The sequence below is a fragment of the Colossoma macropomum genome, unplaced genomic scaffold (assembly GCF_904425465.1).
Source record: "Colossoma macropomum unplaced genomic scaffold, Colossoma_macropomum, whole genome shotgun sequence".
Lineage (NCBI taxonomy): Eukaryota > Metazoa > Chordata > Actinopteri > Characiformes > Serrasalmidae > Colossoma > Colossoma macropomum.
Window position 1 is genome coordinate 22,196,561 of NW_023494807.1, and position 24,956 is coordinate 22,221,516.

The 24,956-nt window shown below is 38.8% G+C and overlaps 1 long non-coding RNA gene and 2 pseudogenes across 1 annotated transcript; 1 reads left to right on the forward strand and 2 right to left on the reverse strand.

Annotated features, from left to right (window-relative positions):
• Positions 1–2,858: 2,858 nt before the first annotated feature.
• On the forward strand, positions 2,859–7,354 carry LOC118797529 (annotated as a pseudogene).
• Positions 7,355–13,897: 6,543 nt separating this feature from the next.
• LOC118797530 lies at positions 13,898–20,170 on the reverse strand (annotated as a pseudogene).
• Positions 20,171–20,807: 637 nt separating this feature from the next.
• LOC118796717 lies at positions 20,808–22,109 on the reverse strand. The gene is made up of 3 exons (XR_005005906.1): positions 22,046–22,109; positions 21,079–21,150; positions 20,808–20,851 (listed from the first exon to the last, which is right to left on the reverse strand). It is a non-coding gene; the product is annotated as an uncharacterized LOC118796717 (long non-coding RNA).
• Positions 22,110–24,956: the final 2,847 nt, after the last annotated feature.

Sequence of the window (24,956 nt, forward strand, 5' to 3'; positions counted from 1 at the left end):
TTATGTCTCAAACAGACTTATGACCTTTTGTCCAGCTCCCTGCGTACAGACATGACTTCATTCAAGTGTGATGTAATGTCTGTCAGAACCACAAGTTTCAGGCCACCTGACATCCTCAAGCTCTGGGTAATGCTGGTCCTTCACAACAAGACTTTAATTGCTTCAAAGCAGTCCACAAAACTCTCAGGTACATTTTCACTACTCAGCCACCTGACACTGGAGTAAAGTGGGATCTCTTTGTTTGCACATTCCATTTCTTCCAGCAGCGCTTGGGATTGCCTTTGAGTCAAGGCAGAGCAACCGTTGCCATCACAGTTTTAAGATCAGAAATTGATATCTTTGCATAGAGATTTTCCTGGTGTATAATGCAGTTTCATTTAAGAACAGGGTGCCCAAGTTTGTCCTTAATTATTTTGCCAAATTATTTTTTTCGAAGATCAAAGACTTTCAAAATGTTCAACAAAGGCTTTGCCAAGTCTTCACCTGTTGTGGTGCCATTGATGGGTTTCAAATAGCACAGTTCCTCTTGTTCTCCAGAAGAATCACAATATCTTGCCACAACTGCCAAACGAGACAAAGAGTTGATGTCCACACTTTCATTGACCGCGACACTAAACACAGTGCAGTCTTTCAGTCCAGTCTCTTGCTGTTCCCTGATGTATCAGTGATACAGCGCTGAACAGTTCATGCTGAAACAGGAATGTCTTTAACACCAGCTATGAAAGTATCCTTGTCCGGTAAACCGTCAAACAAATCACCCACTGCACAGAATGCTTCTTTAATGTATTCTCTGTCTCTGAAGTGTTTACCATGTTTGCAATGCACTGAGCTATCTTGTAACTTGCAAGTGTGTCAGAACTTTTACCATGGCTTAAATTTTGAAGAACATTTGTCTGTTTCTTGTACCTTGAACTTGCACCTTAAATGAGATTTGATGCTTTGTCTAAAAATGGCGGGTGACACTTGAGGTTCGGCAACTGAGGCTTTCACGGTACATAGAGCACACAGCTCCGTCTTTTTGTGAATGAATCTCTACAAATCAGTCCTGTCTTGTTGAAATGAATAAATGTCCACTTTAGTGCGTTTAGCTGCCATATTATTGTTTAGTTCATGCGTATTTGAAAGCTGAATCACTCCTCACACCTTGATTAGTCTACTTGACTAGCATAAATTACTCCACCCCATCTTAAATGGTCATGTGCTGTAAGGAATGATCCAACCAATAAGGTGCCGTGTTTGAAATACTTTCATTGTTTTACTCCACCAATCAGAGTGACAGGCAAACAAGCCCTACCTGCCAACTGTGGCACGCGTACCATAGGTTGCCCACCCCTGTGCTACAGTAAAATGCAACAGTCAGAGACCACTTTCCTTTATTTAATAACTTCTCACAGTGGAGCTTTTCTCTGTTTCTCAAAGATGAAAGCTTTAAGTGCTCCTTATCTGATGGTGAGAGTGTTGGTGGTCTACCAGGTACTGAGTCCCTTTCTCTCTCTCATTTTTATTAAGTTTTAGTTTCAGTTTCAGCTTTGAAAACCCCTATTTTTTTTATTATTATTATTTTCCTTTGGCTTTAGTTTTATGCTAGCAGATTATTTTATATCCAATCTGTTTTTCGTGAAAAAAATAATCACTTTTACTTAATGACCATGTTGACTGGAAATTAAGTAAATGAAAAGTGGCCACTGACTTTTGCACAGTATTCTACAACATAGAGGGTGAGATGTAAATGAGTAACCTTTAACAGTAGACACGGAGCCAGAACAGAACTTTTCTCTTTTTTTTGTACTAGACTGGAAGCCAACATATCTAATGCAGTTCACAATCGGGCCAGCAGGAGGTACAACATGCTGAAAGCCTGAAGCTTTAAGCTGCAAACAAGCTTTTGCCCAATCTAAATCTCCAGAATTCCCCAGACTTGCAGCCTTAATCTATACATTTACAAGATAGGCTGCAAGGATTTAGCGCTGTCTGTCTGACTGCTTTTCATCAATGATGTAAGGGGCATCAAGCAAACTTCTAGAGAGGCTGTTTGGGGTGCGGACTTTGCTTGTGGATTCACTGCACAGCCATGATAACATAAATTAAACAGGAAAAAATGATAATAAATAAAATGCAAACACACTAAAAAGATCCTACAATGTACAAACTACACAATACTTGCACAAATGTCCAAACTTGGGGTCGACATCAAATAAGAAAGCAAATTAAGTCAAAGTGCAATTAATCATGACTTTATATGTCCACAGATTTGAGGTGATGACAGTGAACAGTGAACATTACAGAGTGTAGGCCCGAAATCCGTGACACCATAGTGCACAAACCTGGAGTCCAGAAATTTGGATTGTTTATCTTTATTATAATGAGAGAAATCTAACATCTCAAAATACTTAAAGAAAAAAAGCCTAACAATATCTCAAAAAAGTCAGAGGACTCTCAAAGAGCCATAGTACCAAGAAAAAGGTAGAAACAGGAAGAGGACTGCAGTCGAGCTGCTTCACTCAGAGGCAGGAAGAGTATTTGTCAGTGGAGTCTCTTACAGAAATGTGCTTTCAGTCACTCATGAGTTCTTTAATTCTCTGTGTTACTCCTCTGTATCTCAGGTTAGATCAATGCTACATCATTCCTGTACAGTGACTGTTCTTCACCTTTTCACTGCTTTAAATATGCGTTTATACTGACATTTATGATCTGTTCTTTTTCATGGTCATTTAAACATCATTGTGTAGTGACTGACTTTTTATACTGATGCTGATTTTTTTTACTCTGACATTCATACTAATAGTTTTGAAGCAGTTCTTCAGTAGAACTATTACTGTTGCATAATTTGACTTCTTTTTTTTGCAGATTCTGAGAGCATGAAGACACTGAAGTATTTAGCTGTACAGCGTGGGGGATCTCTCAGTATTCCATGTTTTTATGATAATAAATACAAAGCAAACATTAAATACTGGTGTGAGGGGTGGGACTGGCTCTCCTGTCAAATAGTAACCTATACAAACACAAGTGGAAGAACATCAGTCACTGATCATCCAACTCAGAATATGTTTACTGTGGATCTGAACAGCCTCCAAGACTCTGACTCTGGATGTTATTGGTGTGCTGTAAATTGATGACCCTTTAGATGACAGTGATTATTTGTATCTGACGGTCAGTGCAGGTAAGGAGTCTCTCTGTGGGAGGTTGAATCTGTTCACTGTAACTCAAAGCTTGTAAGACGCGTCTCTTTTGATGGAGGATGTATTTATACGACTCGTTCTCTGCCTCTTTATTCAGATCCTGCTGTGTCGGTGATAAACAGTAGAGTGAGTGGTCAGGAAGGGGGCAGTGTCAGTGTCCAGTGTCTCTACAGTGCTGGATATCAGAATAAACAGAAGCAGTGGTGCAGATTTACAGACTGGAGCTGCTTCACAGTGGGGAGGACTGACACATCCCAGAATTCAGCAGTGCTGGTTAGTGATGATGGAAATGGATCTGTCAGTGTGGAGATGAGGGGTCTGCAGAAGAGTGATGCTGGCTGGTACTGGTTCAGTGCAGGAGATGTGGAGGTTACTGTTGTACTGTTGGTTAATGTTGTACCACTAACATCTATATGTTGCTTCTCGCTCAAGAAATGGTGAACACTCCAGGTACGATCACAAACACTACTCTTGGGTCACCCGGCATGAGTAAGACATTATAAATATGTTTGGATCTTTTCTGTCAATATCTGATATAAACATGATATAAACATTTGTATCATGATATAATCATTCTGTTGCTGTACTAAAAATGCAGTAAAAAAAAAACAAAAAAACAGACCTTCTGTTTTTACACCTGGAACCTGTCTGTGGTTGTGGGATACTAATGTGCGTGGCTGGATGCTGGCACTGGCTGCCATGTAACGATGTGATTTGGTGATTTATAAAGCCTGAATTGGTGATTTATACACTTTGAAATCTGGGATGTGCAAAAGCTTTAGTGTGGAAACATCCATAATTCATTACTTTGTTTCTCAGTACATAATGAATACATACAGATGTTTTCATTCAAATATAGTTATGCACTATATATCAGTGTAGTTATGTGCATTTCTGTGACTGCCTCACTGTCTGGTTTAAACTGAGCGCAAATGTAGCGACGTTACAAAAAAGTCTGAGACTACATCACTGTCCAGGTGGTGTGGTGGTTGGAGGGAGGGCATTGCATATTGCGTACGGGGTGTTCAGAGTCGTGATGGGCTGGGAGTAGAATCTGTTCCGTAATCTGGTGGTCCTTGATTTCACACTCCTCCATCACCTCCAAAATGGAAGAAGTGTGAGGAGATTGTGCTATTGGTGGGTTTTATCCTCAGTTATCTTTTGGCCCCTCCTGAGGACCCTGAAATGGTAAATGTCCTCTAGTGGTGAGAGGGCGCTTCCTGAGATTGTCTAGGTGGTCTATAGTATAGGACTCAGCACACAGCCCTGGGTCATCCCTATGTTTACAATATGTATGCTGGAGGTGTAGTTTCCAATCCTGATAGACTGGGGTCTAACCATCAGCCCCGTCAGCCCAAGGGTGTGGAGCTTTTCAGTCAGTCAGTGTTGAATGCCGAGTTATAGTCAATGAACAGCGTTCTCATGTAGCAGTCTTTACACTCTAGGTTTTCTAGAGCTATGTGGATGGCAGTTTAGATTGCATCTCCAGTGGGTCTGTTTGGTCGATACACAAACTGGTGGGGCTCTAGAGTGTCTGGTATAATATTCTGTATTTGGGTCAAATGAGTCTTTTAAGCATTTCATCGCAATTGGAGTCAGATATGATGACAATAGTAGAGCTAAGTATTCAGCTAAACACTAGACAGCAAGTTCAGATCTTTACTGAAGGAGTCACAATGGGACAACATCCATGCAGTATATCAGACTTTAGCTCTGGGCTTAGCTTTGTATTGCCAGAACATCTAGATGTATTCTGCATTTGTGGCTGGATGTAGGTTATTGTAGGCAGCAGTAACATGGTTCATTTGTTCATTGCGACTGATACAGTGGAGTCAGAGAGCTGACTACCTGTGAACATCTAAAAAAAAAGAGTGCTAGTAAAAACTAGTAAAACCAGGGACCCTCCCTCAGATCCGATATGATTGGCTTACAACTTAGGAGGTCTGACCTGTTGGCCAAACAAGGGTTTACAGCTAAGGCAGCACTGCAATAGAGCAGCAGCAGCGCCTCCCCCAGGCTGCACAGTGCTATTCCAGTATGTTGGTAAAAAGAATGAACCACAGGCGATTTTAACTAGTAATACACATTATTTTGGGAAAAGGGGGCTAAATAACATTTAGAAGGGGCTAAAGCCTAAAACTGGCATAGCAACACCCACAGTAATTACGCTGCAATCAAATTTTGAGTCTTTGAATGATAGTCTCAGAACAGATGTGTCTATGTATGTAACTAATTCTTCTTCTTCTTCCTTCATTATTATTATTATTATTATTATTATAACAATAACAATAATAATAATAATAATAATAATAATAATAATAATAAACATGTGATACTGATAGCAAAAGAACATGGGTGGGTGCACAAACACACACACACACCTTTTATTCTTATAGCTGGAATCTGTGCTGTGATACAAATCAGCATGTATCTTGGGGTATTTCTGTTCCTTAAGATGATGTGATTCTGGAAATGGCAGCTGGCTGTGTAGACACAAAGAGATTGTTCAGTTACATTCTGACACTGTTAATGTCATCAGTAACCCATCTAACTTTTAATTCCTTTGTTATTTGGACAGCAGAGACCACATGTTCTGGCCCTGAGAAACCCAGGTAAGTACAAAGTAAAGAATGAGAGAGGTAGTCTTGGATGTCTGTGTCTGTTTCTTTGTTCTTGTTGGAAACTTGTCACATCAGTACAAACTACCCTTACAACATTATAAAAATGTAATATGTACCTTTAACAAGGTTTATAATATTATCAAATGTTACATTAAGAAAAATACATGTACATATATGTAGTGTTATGTGGTGATTAATCATATTTAGGATTTCAGTGTATGAAAAAAGGACAATTATATGATTATAATTATACATGAGTATAAAGTTTGGCAGGAACCAAACCTCTGAATTTACCACTGTTTATTATACCATGTTAATGGTAAGTCAAAAGGCCAGTGTTTCAGCCTAGTAGGTATTTTCTCTTATCATTGACATAGAGAAATAATAGTGCATTAAGACATATAGCTCATACCTAACTTTACACTTTATTACCAAGGCCCTTGCCCCTACCTATTAGCCCTTATCCCTCGTACATTCATGTCTAGGGGTAGTGTGTCCCAATTTTTGTTAAGATAGAGGGGTAGGGCGAAATGGTAGGGCTACATGGCCCTCCAAACAAAATGAAAAACCAGCAAGATGGCTGTGCAAGCGACCAAAAGCACCCACAAATGTGAGCATTTTCCCTGTTAAAAATTGTGAAAACCTTTATGTATTATCTTAGTTTAATGTTGTTTCAATCTATTATGGTCCTTTTCTGCATAACAAGCACAAAAACTTGCTAGTATGCTGATGTCTTGGTAGCTAACTTGCTAAATTTCCTGTTCAACCTTAAATGTTGCAGCACTTACATTCTCTCACCTCAGGTGTCAGAACTCCACCACTATTTTAGGTGGAACAGGAAAATTTGAAGAAGAAGCTGGTGAATAGCTGACTTCAGCTTCATATCACTGAAGAATTAGGGGTGGGAGTTAATAAATAAATGTCACCCCCCCTTTTGAAGGGGTTAGGCAGGGTCGCCTACAGAGCACCACTAGTAGCCAGTTAATGAAGTAATGTTCTTTTTTTATTTGAGGGTTGTCCCATTTTAGAAAGGAAGATTTCATTTAGTTGATGTTGGGCTACTGTATTTGCATTTTATGATTAATTTTATTGCCTTATTCCCCTCTACAAATATATATTACATTTTTCTGTAATGCTATTCCAGGAGGATCTAGTCCCAATTTCTACATTCTGTAAATATGTGTGCTTTGCCATAACTATCAGCAGATATATGCATGGAAAATATTTAATATCTCCATCAACTCACAGTTCCCATATTGGTCCCTACTGTTAAAAAATGAGGTAAAATTCTTCAGTGCTGTGTCTCAGCAGGAACTGAGTTAAAGTTCATGAATGTTTTGACCTTGATTTTGTTATCTGTATTTGGTTAAATATTAGTGAGCGTCACCCTTATCACTCTTCTTTAAACATGATATAGTCTGTCATTATCACCACACTTATACAAGTTGTGATGTATTCCTGCTTTGTTTTGTGTTTCAGAGAGTCAGTGCAGTTCTGTCTTACACACAACTGAATGCTTCCACAAACGCTGAGATCCTGGAGGTCGAGAAATAAGAAGCTTAACACTCTGCAGCTTTTGTATCTGAGATAAAGTAGCTGTTGTTGAGGGCAGAAAGTTTTGTTAAAGGCATTTTTTACTCTTTATAAAGGTGGTAGATAGTCTGCTCTGCTCAGTTGCTTCATACGCTCCTGTTTAGTCAGACAACAAAACTCAGCCAACTGAGTCTCACACAAACCAAACAATTGGTTCACATCACTCCCATCTGTCAACAGCACCAGTAAATCTCATCCCAAACTCAATACTAATAACCTCTCCTGACCTTCACTGACTTTCAATATCTGGCTGTGTTTAATCTTCTATATACTTTGCCTGGTCTGCTTGTATTCCCTGTTTTACCCAAGTAGTACCAGCTCTGTGAGGATCCATGGGTTTCCTGACCACTGAAGAACAGGGTAAAAGGGGGCTGACAAAGTATGCAGAAAAACAGATGGACTACAGTCTGTAATTGTATAAATTGCACCTATATAATAAGTGGAGCTGATAAAATGGACAGTGAGCATAGAAACAAGGAGGTGGTCATAATGCTGTGCCTGATTGGTGTATATATATATATATATATATATATATATATATATATATATATATATATATACACACATACACACACACACACATTGGTGATTGGTGTGTGTATATATCAATAACATTATAAAATCAATCAAATCATTTGTCTGTTAATTTGAAACACTGCTTACATGTTATACAGTTCTTTGATTAAAGGATTCTTTAGTACAAAAAAGGTTCTATATAGAACCATAAACACTCAATAACTCTTTGCATGATTAAAGGGTTCTTTGCATTGTGAATGTGTTCTTCAGATTGACTGAGAATATGTTGTAGATGGTTCTATATAGAACCTTTTTTAAAAGGGTTCTATATAGCACCAGAATAGTTTCTTACAATGTCAAGCTTGTAACAACAGAAGAACCTTTTCTGTTGCTGTATAGAACCCTTTTATTTACTGAAGAACCCTAAGGATGAACCATATTCTTTAAGTTTATACTGTTTTGTCTTACAACACCCTGCATATACCTCTCTGCCATGAATGCAAGTCTGCATTTTGCCTGCATTTTATGGTGAGGTTCAAAAGAATAGTACATACTGTTTCTGTTGGAGTGATTTGATTCTGTTTGACTGAATGAAAATCAAAGTGCAGCACAATTAAATTGAGTTCACACAACAAGTTCAACAAGAAAAAAATTATCATTGCAGTCTTCTCATGTATGGCTTTGTATTTTCTATGTTTTTAGTAGTAGTTAGCAAAGCTGCTTGTGCCTGTTTCTCTATGCATGTTGGCAAAACACCTCCATTTACTGAATAGAATAAATCACAGTACAACCATAAATAATAAAACAATAGTTCATATGTCCCACTGGATGAATCAAGATGAATGTTCTATTTAAAACAGTTCAAGAAAAACAACATAACATTTAATTGAGGTCTGGTCTACAAGACACAGAATGATCTTAAAACCAGGTATTAAAACATGTTGATCACAACTGAATCGAAGCATTTTAGCACAACACTTGTTGGACAGTTTTGTAAGATTATTCAGACTTTTTCAAAGGACAATTTGCACTGGATCACCATTTTAATAATTTAAATGACGTAAACACATCTATGACATTACAATAACTGGATTATTGCCTTGTAGTCTATGCAGTTTCTGAAAATAAGCCTAAGGATTTAATAAGCCTGGGATTTTTCACACCTCACCAGTGAGGTCATCACCCCAACCAGTCTGGCAGTGTGTGTCCTTTGACTGATCACGTTTCAGCAAAAATGTGTTGATCTCTTGTTGAAGCAGAAAACATTATTTGAGCATTTTATAAAATTAGTCAGATGAAACTGTAACACTTTATCACTGCAGCTTATCACTGAGGTCTGATGAGAAGGTGACAGTTGTCAGTGTTGGGACAATATATAATCATTTTGAAAAGTCATCTGACCTTGATATTGCGTGAAAATTTCATCATGAATGGATCAATAAAAACAGTCCAGAAATACTCAGAAAAACATCCATAGTTAAATTTACTTCCAATATAAGTTAAGAATATTTTTCTTTCCTGTAACATTACCATTTTACCATTTTAGAGATACAAGGTTTTTGTCTGATAATGATGATATGCATGTTAGCAATACATTTTTTCTGGATGTGTTCCATCTGCAGGAAACCAGTTCCAGACTGTATGGCACTGTAAATGCAGTCAGCAACACAGATACAAGATACAAGATGGGTACTGAGGGTGACTAAAGACAGGTTTTCGACAATACACATATGATAATGTTTTATAAAACCACTGAAATGATGTAAATGGTATTTCTGATGTGAACAATTTCCTTTGCTTGACTTGCAGCGCAGTGTCTTCACATGATCTGTTCAGACATTTTGTTTAGAAATACTTCTGTTTACACCTGTAATCAAAACAGAAATGGCAGTAGATGGCTGAAAAAGTAGTAGATGACTGAAAAATGTTAGAAGAAACATTAAATAACCTGGGCTTACATGCCATGTCCCAGCTTTTGTATTTAGATGCTCAAACTGAGACTCTCTCACCTCTTACTTGTGAACCACAGAGCTCTAGATGACTCCTTCACCTCTGACTGCTGGAGAGAGCTGGAAAATAGGACACCAGCTAAATGCTTAATAAAGCTGAGGATCCTCAATCAAAGTGAAATATTTCTCATTAATACCTACAGCAAACAGCTAATAAAGCCCCCTAAACCTGAACTGTGATGTGATCAAAGCAGTGATGTGTCACTGGTGCTAATAGTGGTCTCAGTGGTCTCACTGCAACACATTCTTCAGCAGCGCTTGGCTTCATGATGCTACAGGATGCTGCACTGCACAGCACAACATTGCCGCTGTGAGGTGGCCTTAAAACCTGCAGCTCAGTGACAACATCATGTGCATGTGCAAAGGCTTCTGCACACCCATCGATAACTCAGCTGAGTCATTTTGTTCAGTAAATCTGGCCCAAAGTGTGTGGTGCAATACAACTGCAATGTTTAGCTGGCTTGTATTCATGTAATTATCAATTTAAAAATAAAGGCTCAATTTATTTTTTTGCAATTACTTTGTCTGAGTGACATTGTAGATGTTTCCTTTTTCTATAAGCTTTTATTCGTGCCTTTTCTAAAGGGTGAAGTGCTAACACTGTACATGGTGATAACACAGCTTAACATGCATTAAAAGTGTCAGTATGTAGCCATGGTGATGGCAGCTTCCTCCTTTCTCTGTAGCAAAGCAAGGACATCCCAAAGTTTACACATGTATTTAAACCCACTCCTTTCATTAGCAGTTCCCCCCACAGCTTTCAGTGTAACTGAAAATGGAGTGACACTCCCTAATAGAGTGTTAGTGGGGAGGAATCAGTTTTGGAGAGGCCATCAGTCTGAAAATGAGTCCCATTCCAGCCCTGGGCACAAAACTAACTACTACTACACCATGTGTTTGACCCTCATGACCAAAACGGCACCAGACTGCATGAAGCCACCAATCAACCACAATACTAACTGTGTTAACTGCAGTGTTATCCATCCTCCCTCTGGTCTCTGTTTTCTCTGTTGGAGTAAAATAATTGTAATAATAAGTAGTAGTAAGTAATAATATGTCTTAATAAATAATAACCCAAAATTCATTATATGAGCATTTAATGGTCATGAAATAAGTAATGAATAGGAAACGTATTTGTTGATACTGACTACATTTGGGCTTTTTATAGGAAATCTCAATACTACATTTTTTAAAAAAGAAAACAGTAGACAGTGAGTTTTACTTACTGCACTTTGTCCTCAACATCCACGTTATAATGCTGAGCAGAATCAGCAGCAGCCCCAGGCCTACAGCCAGTAGAACCCAGACAAGTATGGTATTTCCATGGCTCCAATGAATGAAGACACATGGTACATGTAAATTAGTACTGAATATATTCGCGGAGCTCACTGAACCAGAAAAAGTACATCTCAGTTCCTCTGGGATTCTGTGTGATTCATGTACAAACCTTCCAAAACAGCTAGGAAAGTACATGAAATACACTCTTAAAACTGATGATTCTTCAAAGGTTCTTTTGTAAAGACAATGGTTCTATATAGAACCATGAACATGCAAAGAACCTTATACCTGATTAAAGGGTTCTTTGCATCGTGAAAGTGGTCTTCAGATGGATAGAGAATGTGCTGTAGATGGTTCTATATAGAACCTTTTTAAAAAGAGTTCTGTATTGCACCAAAATGGGTTCTTCTAAGCCTGTAACAATAGAAGAACTTTTTTGAAATCATCATTAACGCTGAAAGATATACACTTATTTTGTAACAACATTGATGCCTGTTTAAACATGACCACGCCAATCCACATAGAGTAGATGTTGAGTCTTTGTTATCAGGCTCTGTTATCAAGTTAGACCTGTTTGGCTCAGATGGTGGTAAATGTGAGAGTAACAAAGTGCTCGTATCCTTGCAAAATTTCTGACCAATAAAGAAACACTCATGTATACTCTGAAGTGGTCTCGCCAATGTTGGCAGAAACTGTTGTAGTGAACACTGGCTGAAACTTCACCCCCAAGCTGAGTGTTTACCTAACTTATCAACAACCCAAAAGTTAAGGGCCTTGGAAGTCGGCCACAAGGCTCTCCAAAGTCCTGTGGACAACTTTATCTTTAAGTAACAGAAAGTACATTAAGGTATATGTCCACTCCAAACTGCAACCATTCGTTAGAACTCTTTTTAACTAAACTAGACATACCAAGAGCGGAACTGATACGACAATTTGGACTGCAAATTTAAACTTTCTAAATTCCCTGGGGATCTCAAGCATGGACCCACAGCACCCCCAAGGGGTGAAAACGAGAATGACCACAGCACCACTGTAAGGACGTGTGCTTATAAGGAACCCAAGAAACTTCTTGCTTTGTCTGCTTGATTATCAACATTTATATAATCTGTAAGCAATACTACTTGTTTTATTAATCTTGTTGTTGTGTATTACCTAAATATTACCTGTATCGTTTTCTACTATTAAGTGCCAGAAATACGCAGTGTATAACTTTGATAACAGACAGACCCAACCATTTAATTGCTATGAGTTTAGATCATTGACCAATATGTATCCTGAATGTGGTTTTCTTTTCTTTTCTTCCTTTGTCCCTTTTCTTTTATTGTTGATTTTACTTCTTTATGCATTGGGTTATATTCAGATATTATAGGCAAATATTACCTGTGTTCTTTAACATGTGTTGTGTATCAGGTAACAAGGGTTAAACTCTCTCTCAGAAACATACCTGAATATCCCAGTTGTTCATTCCTTGATTTTGAAAGTTAAACCAATTTGATGATATAGAAATGTTCTTTTTCTTTGTTTAAACCAGCTGAAACAAAGGAGGCAGTGATTCTGGGGAAGGCATTCCTAAAATTATGCACAACCAATCACAGTTGGAAACAATGAGTAGCTAGTTAACCTTAGGTGAGGAGAACCTATCAGCACTCTGGCTCCACCTCCAAAGGGTAGGGCCTCCAGCCGGGCAAAACCTGAGCGCACCGCAAATTTCAGTAGTTCAGTTCAGAGTCCTGCATTCTCAACAAGAGGATAGCTAAATTTCTAAGTTTGTGCCGGACTTGCTCAGAAAGACAGGTCAGAAGTATTAGAACGCTAAATTTTCAGATCTGAAACCTTTGTTTGTTGTGTAACTTGCCTGTTCATCTACACAGTTTGAACCACCCTCAGAGAAGGAAGGTGGATATTTCTTGTCTGGCCAGGGAGGTTATATCCATAACTTTCGACTCTGCTAAAGAGAGGTAGCTAGTTAAATTAGTATCACCAGCCTCAGGACGCTGATTGCAACCTGAACCTCGCTAGTGGAGTGGGAGCGGTTCTGACGCCATGGAGACCCAACATCGCACCCAGAGCCACGCACTGATCTGTGAACAGACCGACCATCGAAAGGCTGCCCAAGCTCCACCGTCAGACGGCCACGAGACGCTTCCGCCCAATCACTGACGGAAATGCAGCATCCACGGCCAGCGGAACCACCATGTGAGTTCCAGCCTTCGATCGAGTCCACCCTGAGACGACCCCTCTTGAAGTCAGCCCCCAACTCCAACGTAAGCTGGTTCCATCAATTTGCAGTCAGGGCCCTGATGCCAATTTATTTAGTAAGAGAACTTTTATAGGTACATCCAGCGATATAGTTATTCCTGTCCATACTTAGTTTAATTCTCTAGAGGCTCTCCCAAGTGACTCCCCAAACCACACTGCCTCATACCATTTAGCCATGAATCACTCTAACTTACTCGAGCTATTTTGTCTTTTTGACTTTCATTACTATCACTTTGTTTTGTTTTGTTTTCTTGTTTTATTTTCTATTGTTTATGATTGAATGTAGTCCAAAAGTAGTTTGATATTTAGCCAATAAATTCCCTTTTCTGAAGCATCCTTGGTGCGAGCGCTTCTCTCTCTTGCCCTGGTCTGTAGACTTCAAATAAATCCACACCCTTATATAAGGTTCTAGCAATAATAACATTAAAAATTGCAAAACCCGTTACACTGTAGTCACAGCTGTTGTTGCTGTTGAAAAGGAGATACAAACAGGTGCGAGTGGCACAACATTACAGCTTGATGATCTGCAGGTATGAACAGTATTTCTGATACATGTGATCTTACTTGAAGGTCTTTCAGGGACAGTGAGGTGAACAGTAACCCCCACATCTCCTGCACTGAACCAGTACCAGCCAGCAGCACTCTTCTGCAGACCCCTCATCTCCACACTCACAGATCCATTTACATCATCACTGACCAGCACTGCTGAATTCTGGGATGTGGTAGTCCTCTCTACTTTGAAGCAGCTCCAGTCTTTAAATCTGCACCACTGCTTCTGTTTATTCTGATATTGAGCACTGTAGAGACACTGGACACTGACACTGCCCCCTTCCTGACCACTCACTCTGCTGTTTATCACCGACACATCAGGATCTGAATAAAGAGGCAGAGAATGAGTGGTGTAAACATGTTCTTCATCATAAATGACGTCTTACAAGCTTTGAGTTACAGTGAACAGATTCTACTTCACACAGAGAGACGTCTTACCTGCACTGACTGTCAGGTACAAATAATCACTGTCATCTGAACTGCCATCAATTTCCACAGCACACCAATAATATCCAGAGTCAGAGTCTTGGAGACTCTTCAGTTCCACAGTAAACATATTCTGGGTTGGATGATCAGCAACTGATGTTCTTCCACTTGTGTTTGTGAAGGCTACTATTTCACAGGAGGACCACTAATACCGCTTACACCAGTATTTACTGTTTGATTTGTATTTCTTATCATAAAAACATGGAATACTGAGAGATCCTCCACGTTTTACAGCTAAATTCTTCAGTGTCTTCAGGCTCTCGGAATCTGCAGAAAATAATCCAAATTATACAACAGCATTACTGCTATTCAGGAACTGCATCACTATCAGTATAAAAACAACAAACAGTTCATGACTGAGCAGAGACACGTTCTGTCAAACACTTTCAATGCCTGAACGTCATGGACATCCACATCTAGAGCTTATTATCCAGTTATTACACTGAAAACTATATGAAATGATGTCTGTGAATGACTAGGGTATTAAAAAGTAAAAAAGGTATCCACTCTGCTTCCTAAATAAAGAGTTAATAAAAGTGTCTTTAACCACTTAAAAGGCCAGGGCCCAAAGTACACACTTCTATAACCTAAGAATTACTCTGGATAATAAGCCTTAGTATGTAATAAGCCTGGGATGTTAAGGGGTTAAAGCAGTGAAAGTGTGAAGAACACAAATAGACAGTACAGGAATAATATAGCATTGATCTTACCTGAGATACAGAGGAGTAACACAAAGAGAATTAAAGAACTCATGGTAACACTTTACTGTAGGGTGCTGTTCATAAGGCAACATGACACCTACATAAGGTTGTCATGACAACTGACATGACCCTACATAACTGTTTATAAATGCTTGTTCCAATAAGCGTCATTCGCTATAAACGTTATATTTGCCAATTTTGATCAAAGTCAGCTAAAGTAGCCTTTATGACAGATGACGCCTGTTGTAATAAGCATTTTTAAACAGTTATGTACGGTTATGTCAGTTGTAATGACAATGTTATGTAAGTGTCATGTAGCCTTATGAACAGCACCCTACAGTAAAGTGTTACCGAACTCATGAGCGAGTAGAAGTGTATGTTTCTATAAGAGACTCCAATGACAGATACTTGTCCTTCTTCTTTACTGTGAAGCAACTTCACAATAAGTCAGTGCCCTTCCTGTATTTTTTTTTTCTTTAATGCATGAGGGAAAATGTTTTCAAAGTCCTTTTTGACTCTCATGCTGAATAAAAAAATATAATGCATATTTATACATACATACATAAATAAATAAATACGTAAATAATTATTGCAAAATTAATTTAAAAACTCTAGATTTTGGGTCCTAGTCCAAAACCTTTGCATACATGTTATACCAATGACCAAACCTCAATGTAACACATTAAGGAAGCCTATAAAAGGGTTCCTAAGGTCATGATTAGGGTTCTGGGTTCACCCAAGGAAATTAGAGTGTAGTGTACATAAATTTTGTGAATAATGTCTTTATCTGGTGTAAGTATGGTGCATAGCCCTTTTTATTATAAGTTGTCCTTAGCTTATTGCCTAGGCCCAGGCTCCTAATGCCTGCCCATGGCGACAGGCTGCTACTTTGATTAAACCTACTTCAAACATCTTACAGACGTATAAAAGAGAATCTGGACCAACAGGTGTGATGCGTATGTAATTTGTAGTTCTTCCCCAGTGGAGGTCATCCTTGTGTTCCCAGAGCCCTTTATCTGCTTATTGAAACATCTAAGAAACATCCCTGAGTTTCCAGGGTTTCTGTAAGTTCCTTCTTTGTTGTTTTGAAAACAACAAACAAAAAACCGTCTTCAAAAAACAAAAACATGTCCCCCCCCTGTGTTCCCAAAAAGAAGACTAACATTCAAATTAACTCTACACTGGCATTAAGACATAACATTAAAACATAAGGCACAAAAGCTGCTGAGCACTTTAGATCAGTGTTTCTGACCCCTGGTCCTGGAGGCCCACTGTCCTGCACTTTTTAGTGTTTTCTCTGTTCCCTACACACCTGAGCCAACTAATCAGCTTGTTATCAGCTCATTATTGAGTTAAAGTGGGTGTGTTAAAGCAGGAAAAGCACAAAATGTGCAGGGCAGTGGGCCTCCAGGACCAGGGCTGAGAAACACTGCTTTAGACCATCACACTATTAGTATGCTCTGCCTCCTACTGGCCTGATTGTGAACTACCTCAGGCTGTGATGACTTTCCAACAAAAGAGCAGAAAAACTGTTTTTGCTCTGTGTGCTGCTGTTAAAAGATTTACAGCTTACTAATGTACATTCTGATTTCTCAGCATATTTGTTGTAACAGTTGTTGTATTGAAATTATTACCTTAATATTCAGTGGCACTAAAAGACAAGTGTCTGTGGTATCTTACCAGAGCAGAGCAGTTCCTTTCTGAATATTAATTTTTAAAATTAATCACTTTTGGATTTTTTTTCTTGATCTATTTTGTGATGTTCTACTTGAATGAGCATATTACTCTTGTACTGGCAGCAACTGTTTCATACAGAATACATTTTAAAATTGACTGAATCTGCTCCTCAATAATGATTTTTAAACACATGGTTACTTTCTTACCCAAGAACAAAATACAAACTAGATTTGACAGATTGTTGATATTTTGTTTAATTTGTTTGTCTTTTTAAAATTATTTTGATTTTATTATTATGCTTCCAGCGGCACGGAAGCATAATGCATAGCAAGAATGGCCTGAGTTCGATTCCCGGCCGGGCAACCAGGGTCATTTCTGTGTGGAGTTTGCCTGTTCTCCCCGTGTCTGCGTGGGTTTCCTCCGGGTACTCCGGTTTCCTCCCACAGTCCAAAAACATGCAGTCAGGCCAATTGGACATGCTGAATTGCCCCTAGGTGTGAGTGTGTGTGAGAATGTGTATGTCTGTCTGTCTACCCTGCGATGGACTGGCGACCTGTCCAGGGTGTATCCTGCCTTCCACCCAATCACAGCTGGGATAGGTTCCAGCACCCCACCCCGACCCAGAAGGATAAGCGTTTTAGATGATGTGTGTTTGTGTGTGTGTGTGTGTGTGTGTGTGTTTGTATAATGCTTCCTGAGCTATAATTAATTGTTTTTATTGATATCATTTTAAAATTTTGTTTCCTGCTTTGTGCAATATATTGATTTCCCACAGTACTGTCTAAAGTAACAGATGAATCAGTCTTGCTATAAGCAAACCAGTGGTGTTGCTGAAATTCGCAAGGTGGTGTGGTCTGTTGTGGTCAGTGATCTGTCAAACTGCCTGCCCCCACTGCCTCTGCCTCTTTTACATCAGGAATTCATTTTAACATGTGAACTATCAGAACAAGGTACACTGTTACACTTTCATCATTTATTGTCATTACTGAGTTATTTCACTTTCTTACATCACAGACAGAAAATAATTCTCAGTGGTTATTGTGAATAAACTACAACTGCATCCTGTAGTAGAAGCACAATGACAAAACACACCTGCACACTGCTTAGAACATACACTGAACACACAACTGCACACTGCTTAGAACATACACTGCACTCACAACTGCACACTGCTTTGAACATACACTGCACACACAACTGCACACTGCTAAGAACACCCACTGCACACACAACTGCACTCTGCTTAGAACATACACTGCACACACAACTGCACACTGCTAAGAACACACACTGCACACAAAACCGCACACTGCTTAAAGCATACACTGCACTATAATCTAATCACATGTTAAAACAGTGTAAAAAATAGTGATTATTACAGCATTTCACAGATTATTAGGATGAAAAGTAAACAGTGATGAGACTTCTAAGAATTCCAGTACAAAGTAAAACATCCACTTTGGCTAAAAGGTCAAGATGAACATGTCTATTATCAGAATGGCCTATACTTTCACATCCACAAACAACCACAAACACAGTAGCAACAACAACTCTGAGTCACACTCCAAGAGTGAGATACTCCTAACATGAGCTTTTAACCTGGAGATTATGTTTAAAAATTTAAACAGAAATCACTAATGTAGCCTCCACATGTCAGTGTGGTGTGCATGCATGCAAAAGGGAGTCGAATTCTGTGGGGGAGTCAGAATTCAGCACAACACCTGTGGAGTGGACAATCGACAAGTCTGCACAACTGTAATAAAGACCTAGATGTGTTTTGAAGGGGTTGAGAGACATTTTGAGGATGTATTTATGGAAAAGATTTGGGTGACTATTGACTTTCAGTGCTTGTTAGCAATATTAACCTTGTAGCTCCAGCACTAAACTAAAGAAGCAACATTTGGACACTAAACTTGACTGATCAACAACGTCTGAGGTAAGTGAAAAATTGTGTTAACTTGATTTTTGACCAATCCGTTCCTTTAAGTTTGCATGCTTATATGCAGTGTAGCTGCAGGTACTTCTGAAAGGCTTTTTACAGGTAGAAATAATTTGAATCAGCAGGAAGTAAAAACCTTAAGCTAAAGTCTTGAAGTGAAACCATTTTTATCAGAAATGCCCCCTAATATATAGTACACATTCCATTGTGAGATGACTTGCATTACAGTATCTTCTTTGTAAGAGATTTGGCCAGAAACACACTCGCTTACACCTGTAATAAAAACAGATAAAAGGAAAACCGACAAATCAAATTGTCATAATTTTCTAATGATTCCAAAAATGCTTTAATGGCAAAAACATGTTTGGTGACCAAAGTCAGAAGATCTTAGATGTGCCTCACATGTAATGATTTTTAAATCTATATTAAAAACATTCCTCTTTTCCATGTGATTTAATGGAGCTCTAAATCTCTATTTATACTGCACTTTACCCTTAACAAGCTAATTTCAACAAGACTTACGCCCTCTCTCTTTCATTTATGTAAAGCATATTGAATTGCCTTTATGTATTTAATGCGCTTATATATATAAACTTGTCTTGCCTTGCTTATCTCACCCAAATAGATTTTGGGACACCAAGCATACATTATATGGACAAAAGTATTGGGACACCTACATATTACATCCATTATGACATCTCATTCTAAATCCATAGGCAATAATATAGAGTTGGTACCCTCTTTGAAGCTATAACCGCTTCCACTCTTCTGGGAAGCTTTCTACAAGATTTTGTAGTGTGTCTGTGGGAATTTTTGCCCATTTATCCAGAAGACCATTTGTGAGGTCAGACACTGATGTTGGACGAGAGGGCCAAGCTTGTGATCTCTGCTCTAGTTCATCTCACAGGTGTTTTGATGGGGTTGAGGTCAGGGCTCTGTGAGGGCCAGTCAAGTTCTTCCACACCAAATTCACCCAGCCATGCCTTTATGGACCTTGCTTTGTGCACTAAGTCTCAGTAATGCTAGAACAGAAAAGGGTCTTCCCCAAACTGTTCCCACAAAGTTAGAAGCATAGAATTGTCCAAAATGTCTTGGTCTGCTGAAGCATTAAGATTTCCCTTCACTGGAACTAAGTGGTCCTAGGCCAACCTCTGAAAAACAACCCCATAGCATTATCCCCCCTCCACCAAACTTTACACTTAGCATAGTGCAGTCAGGCAGGTAACATTCTCCTTCACCAAACCCAGACTCATCCATCAGACTGACTGATAAAGAAGCGTGATTTGTTACTCTACAGAATTCCACTGCTCCAGTCCAGTGGAGTGTGCTTTACATCACTCCCACCTTGTTTGGCATTGTACATTTTGATCTTAGGCTTGTTTGTACCTGCTCAGCCATGGAAACACATTTTGTTCCTAAAGCGCAGTTCTTTTGCTGATGTTGCTTCTAGAGGCTATTTAGAATTCATTAGTGAGTAGTCATTCAACAGAGGATAAGCACTGTGTGCTTCAGCACTCAGCAGCCCCACTCTGTGAGTTTGTGTAGTAAACCGCTTTGTGGGTAAGCTGTTATTGCACCTAGACGCTTCTATTTCACAGTAATAGCACTTACAGTTGACAAAGGCAGATCTAGCAGGACAGAAATTTCACAAACTGACTTGTGGCAGAGGTGGCATCCTATAACAGTGCCACATTTAAAGTAACTGAGTTCAGTACGATCTACTCTACTGCCAGTGTTTGTCTATCGAGACTGCAAAGCAATGTGCTTTATTTTATCCACCTGTTAGCAATGGGTTTGGCTGAAACACCTGAACTCAGTAATTAGGAGGGGCGTCCCAGTACTTTTGTCTATACAGTCTAGCTTGGCCAACTGACAACATTTGGGGTACAACTGATTTTTCAGTGAACCATTCATTTAAATAACAGTCCATCACGGGCCATTTCACAGCTGTTGTATTTTGACCCTCGATCTCAGACTCTCTTACCTCTTACTTCAAAACCACAGAGCTGTAGATCACCTCATCATCTCCGACTGCCTGAGAGAGCTGGAAAATAGTACAAGTGTAGAAATGAAGGAGGATCTCTTATTCCTACCACCCTGAGCACTTTCACCAGCTAAACTAAATGAACAATAATTCATCAAAGCTATAATTATATTTTTTTCTCATAAACTCTTAAAGCTTTCAACCAGTTAATGTCCACTCAACTTAAACTGTGAAGTGGTCAAAACAGTGAGCTGTTACTGGTGAAAAAGGCTGTATTTTGCACTTACAGTTTTCTTTTTGGTAGTTGTGGTTACATTGCTGTAGATCACATCATTTTCATGATCCGATGCAGATGAAGGCTGTGGACATAATTTACTCATTAACTTAATCTCTTAATATTTCAGTAATCAAATACCATTTTTATACAGCTGTGGTGTAGGCAGAAGTCAGTTTTCGGTGTGAAAATCTGTGAAAAAGTGGGTAGACCAACTTGGTAGATACAATTTCCAAATGCACAATATCCCACAATGTCATAACATCAGGCAGTAGCCTACTGCTGACAGACATGCAGTCATCGCTTCCACTTTAGTGATACAAAACAATGGCACAACTGTATACACATCAACTAGAATGCCAGATTCACATAAAAACACCCGACACTGCAACACCTTCACTATAAGACATGCGTTCACGCGCCACAAACACTTTTGCCCAGTGAGGACGACATAACTGGGGTAAAATCTGACAGCCGAGATGTACAAAAAAGAGGAACAACAACACATAAATCCAATCATTTTAGAGTAAATACTGCCTGATACTACTGAAAATGTTTATGGACCATTTATGTCCTACTTTTGATGACAAAACCCATTTAGCTTATGTCATAAAAATGTGGCTTTGAAAATGAATAGAAAATGACAGTCTACAGATCTACAGGTACATATTTTAATAAGAAAGAACTGAAAGTGTGAGGCAATGACAGATTACAGTTGCTAAGCAGTGATTTGAGGGCTGAGAAAATTAGGCAGAGCTTGGGATCGATCAATTGGACTAAACCTCACACATTCAGGAGTGATGCAGAGAGCATAATGATTTTGATCAGCCATAAAACAAAGACAGTACTAATAAAAATCAAATTTCATTATCATTAATAAATATTCTTTCAGCATTTGATTGGGTGGGCTTGTAACCACTTTAGGCCTACTCGTGTCTACACCCCTGATAAACAGTTGTGTGTGAAAAATAAAGCCTTACCTTTTTCTTTTTATGAATCACAGTACTGTATATCACTGGGCTTTCAGTCATAGGTGCCTGTTTCACACAAACAAATGTGATTTTACACAAAGTCAAAACTAGATGAGCAAAAACGTCCCATAAAAGTATTTTATTAATTTTTCTAAAAACAAATGACATTTAAAAATTACAAGTCTGAAGAAAGAGAGGCACAACACTAACTACTGCACCATGAGCAGAACTGCACCAGAACCACAATACTGACTGTGTGAACTGCAGTGTTATTGACCCTCTCTCTGGTCTCTGTTTGATTTCCATCTGTTAGAGTGAGATGGAGTGAATTAGATAATTATACACACTAGTCATTATTGATGAATTAGTTGTCTACTTGTAGTTATGTAATAAAAGGCCATTCACAATATACAAGATAGCACAACATAAACATTTGTTATTAGTTTTTAATCCTGTCCTTTTTAATAGCAAAATCTTAAAGCATGTTTAAACGACCTGTAATAAAACAGGAGATAGTAAATACTTACAGCACTTTTTTCTCAACATGCAGGTTGTAACAATGGTCAGTGTCAGCAACAGCCCCAGGCCTACAGCCACTAGAACCCAGATAGGCACAGTATTTCCGTTACTGCAATGAATAATGATATCTTTTAATGATAACCACTGATAACCTAAGTATCTTTAACCTAAGGCTTTTAGAGTACATGCTGACAAATAAGATACCTTTTCTGATCAATGTTTGAAGTACAGCATGAATAAAAGTTCAGTTCATCAACATTTCACATGATATGTCAGTTGCTTTTTCTTGCTGTTACTTGAATCACTAACATTTTCTTAAGTTGCTGCTGCAGAAGAGGCAGCTGTTCTGCAGAAAGCAGAAGAGAGAAAAACCGTACTGTACTGAAGTGAAAGGCAGCTGTTTTTAAAGACCAACACCACTTACAAAACCTGCACTACTTTTATGTCTTGCTGAATGAAGGCACATGGTACTCTATGTCCAGTGTGTAAAATAATGGGCGCCCTATGTTTCTGTGTGGGCTGAACACTTCAGTCTTACTTTGGTATTGTGGAACATAAATTAAGAATTTAGAATGCTACTGCATACTTTAAGCATGACATAACCATGTGTATTTCACCATACACATATATGCTACTCAATCTGCGAACAAAACCTCACCACCACACTTCTGGCCAGCATCACACATGAGGGCCACTGTCTGTGCCACATGCACACTGTGAAACTGTTTGCAACCCATCATATTATGCATATTATTAGTAAATTCAGCTACTTTAAGGTGCATTTACTGATGACACAAGAGTTTAACCTCATGCACACAGCTTGTATAAAGAGACAAAGCATTGCCAATATAATAGGATGCTCCGAAGAAACTGTACCCATAAACAATACCAAGCAGGTGCTACAGGGATATGGATCCTTGGGTTGTGGAGAAGTGGAACTGTGTTATCTAGAGTGGTGAAGTGGAGTTTGTGATTCAGTGATCATTCAACATCAATACCTGGCCTCTCTAATGATGTTGAATACAATCAAATTCTCACAACAATCTAACATCTAGTGTACAGTCTTCCCAGAAAAGAGGAGTCTGTAACTACAGCAAAGGGAGAACAAGCTCCGTTAACTTCAGAAGAAACGTACATGGTGTACATGTAGTCATCATTGCTTACATTGGCTGTGCTCACTAAACTGAAGGAGATGTGTCCTAATTCATGTATTTTGCATTAGCATTCAGTATTGTATTTTTAGTCTACATTTGTAGAGCATCTTTGATATCTTAAGTATAAAATTAATAATAGTTCAGGTCATCTGTATTTCACATACACGTCTTGGTTCTTCTGTTCATTCTCAGAAGCTGTTACTGCTGCAAAAAGCAAAGAGCAAAAACATGCCACACTGAAGTGTGAAAGTACAGTTATTTTTACAGACAAACACCACTTACAGGACTGCACCACTTAAATGTCTTGCAGAATGGAGACACATGGTACACTATGCCCAGAAGTGTCCAGACAGCCGTTCTAATTAGTGAATTCAGCTACTTTAAAGTTGAAGCCATTGCTGACACATGAGTTAAACCGTGCACACATCGTTTGTATAATCTCCTTAAAAAAACTCAGCTAATAGAGTAGATGCTCTGGATCAGCCACACATGAGCTTAAGGTCATCATGTCCAATGCCAAAGGTCAACTAGAGGGCAATAATCCCCTGCATTGGGCTGTGGAGCAGTGGAACTGTGTTCACTGGAGTGATGGAGCTCCATTCAATAGCTTTTGGACGACATGGAGTGGTTATGTGATCCAGAGCTAACATTTCGACATAAATATCTCAGTAGTGCTCTTGTAGTTGAATGCAATCAAATCCTCACAGCAATGTTCCAAAAACTAGTGTGAAGAATTCCCAGGAGAGAAACTGTTACTGCAGCAAAGACAGACAAACTCTCTAGTTGACAGGTGTTGTCATAACACTTTCTGGGTTAAAATATCATAGTACATTATGACAACTGATGTTTCAGTGGTATTTTAGTAACGTTTTAGCACCACCACCAAGAGAGAAAAGCGTTTGAGAGCATTTTTGTTAAGTAGTACTAAAGACATGAATCATCTACGGTCTTGCTACATTGTTTCACACATACTCTGTCATTGAAACTTTGTGGCAGCAAAAGATCACTTGCAACAAGCGGCAGAAAACTCTAGAGTCTCTAGCACACTCGCATTTTACAGAGCCACGCTTAGACAAAAGGCAGTAAGTTTAAACAGTGGAAACACAGGAGCTGTAGACGTTACACGGTTTATGACAAAAAAACAGAAAAGGATCCAAACTGGATCAAGCCTATTTTAGCTCAGACATTCATACATTTAATATAACTAATGGTAAAAAAGAAGACATTTTATGATCTTAAATTTTCTC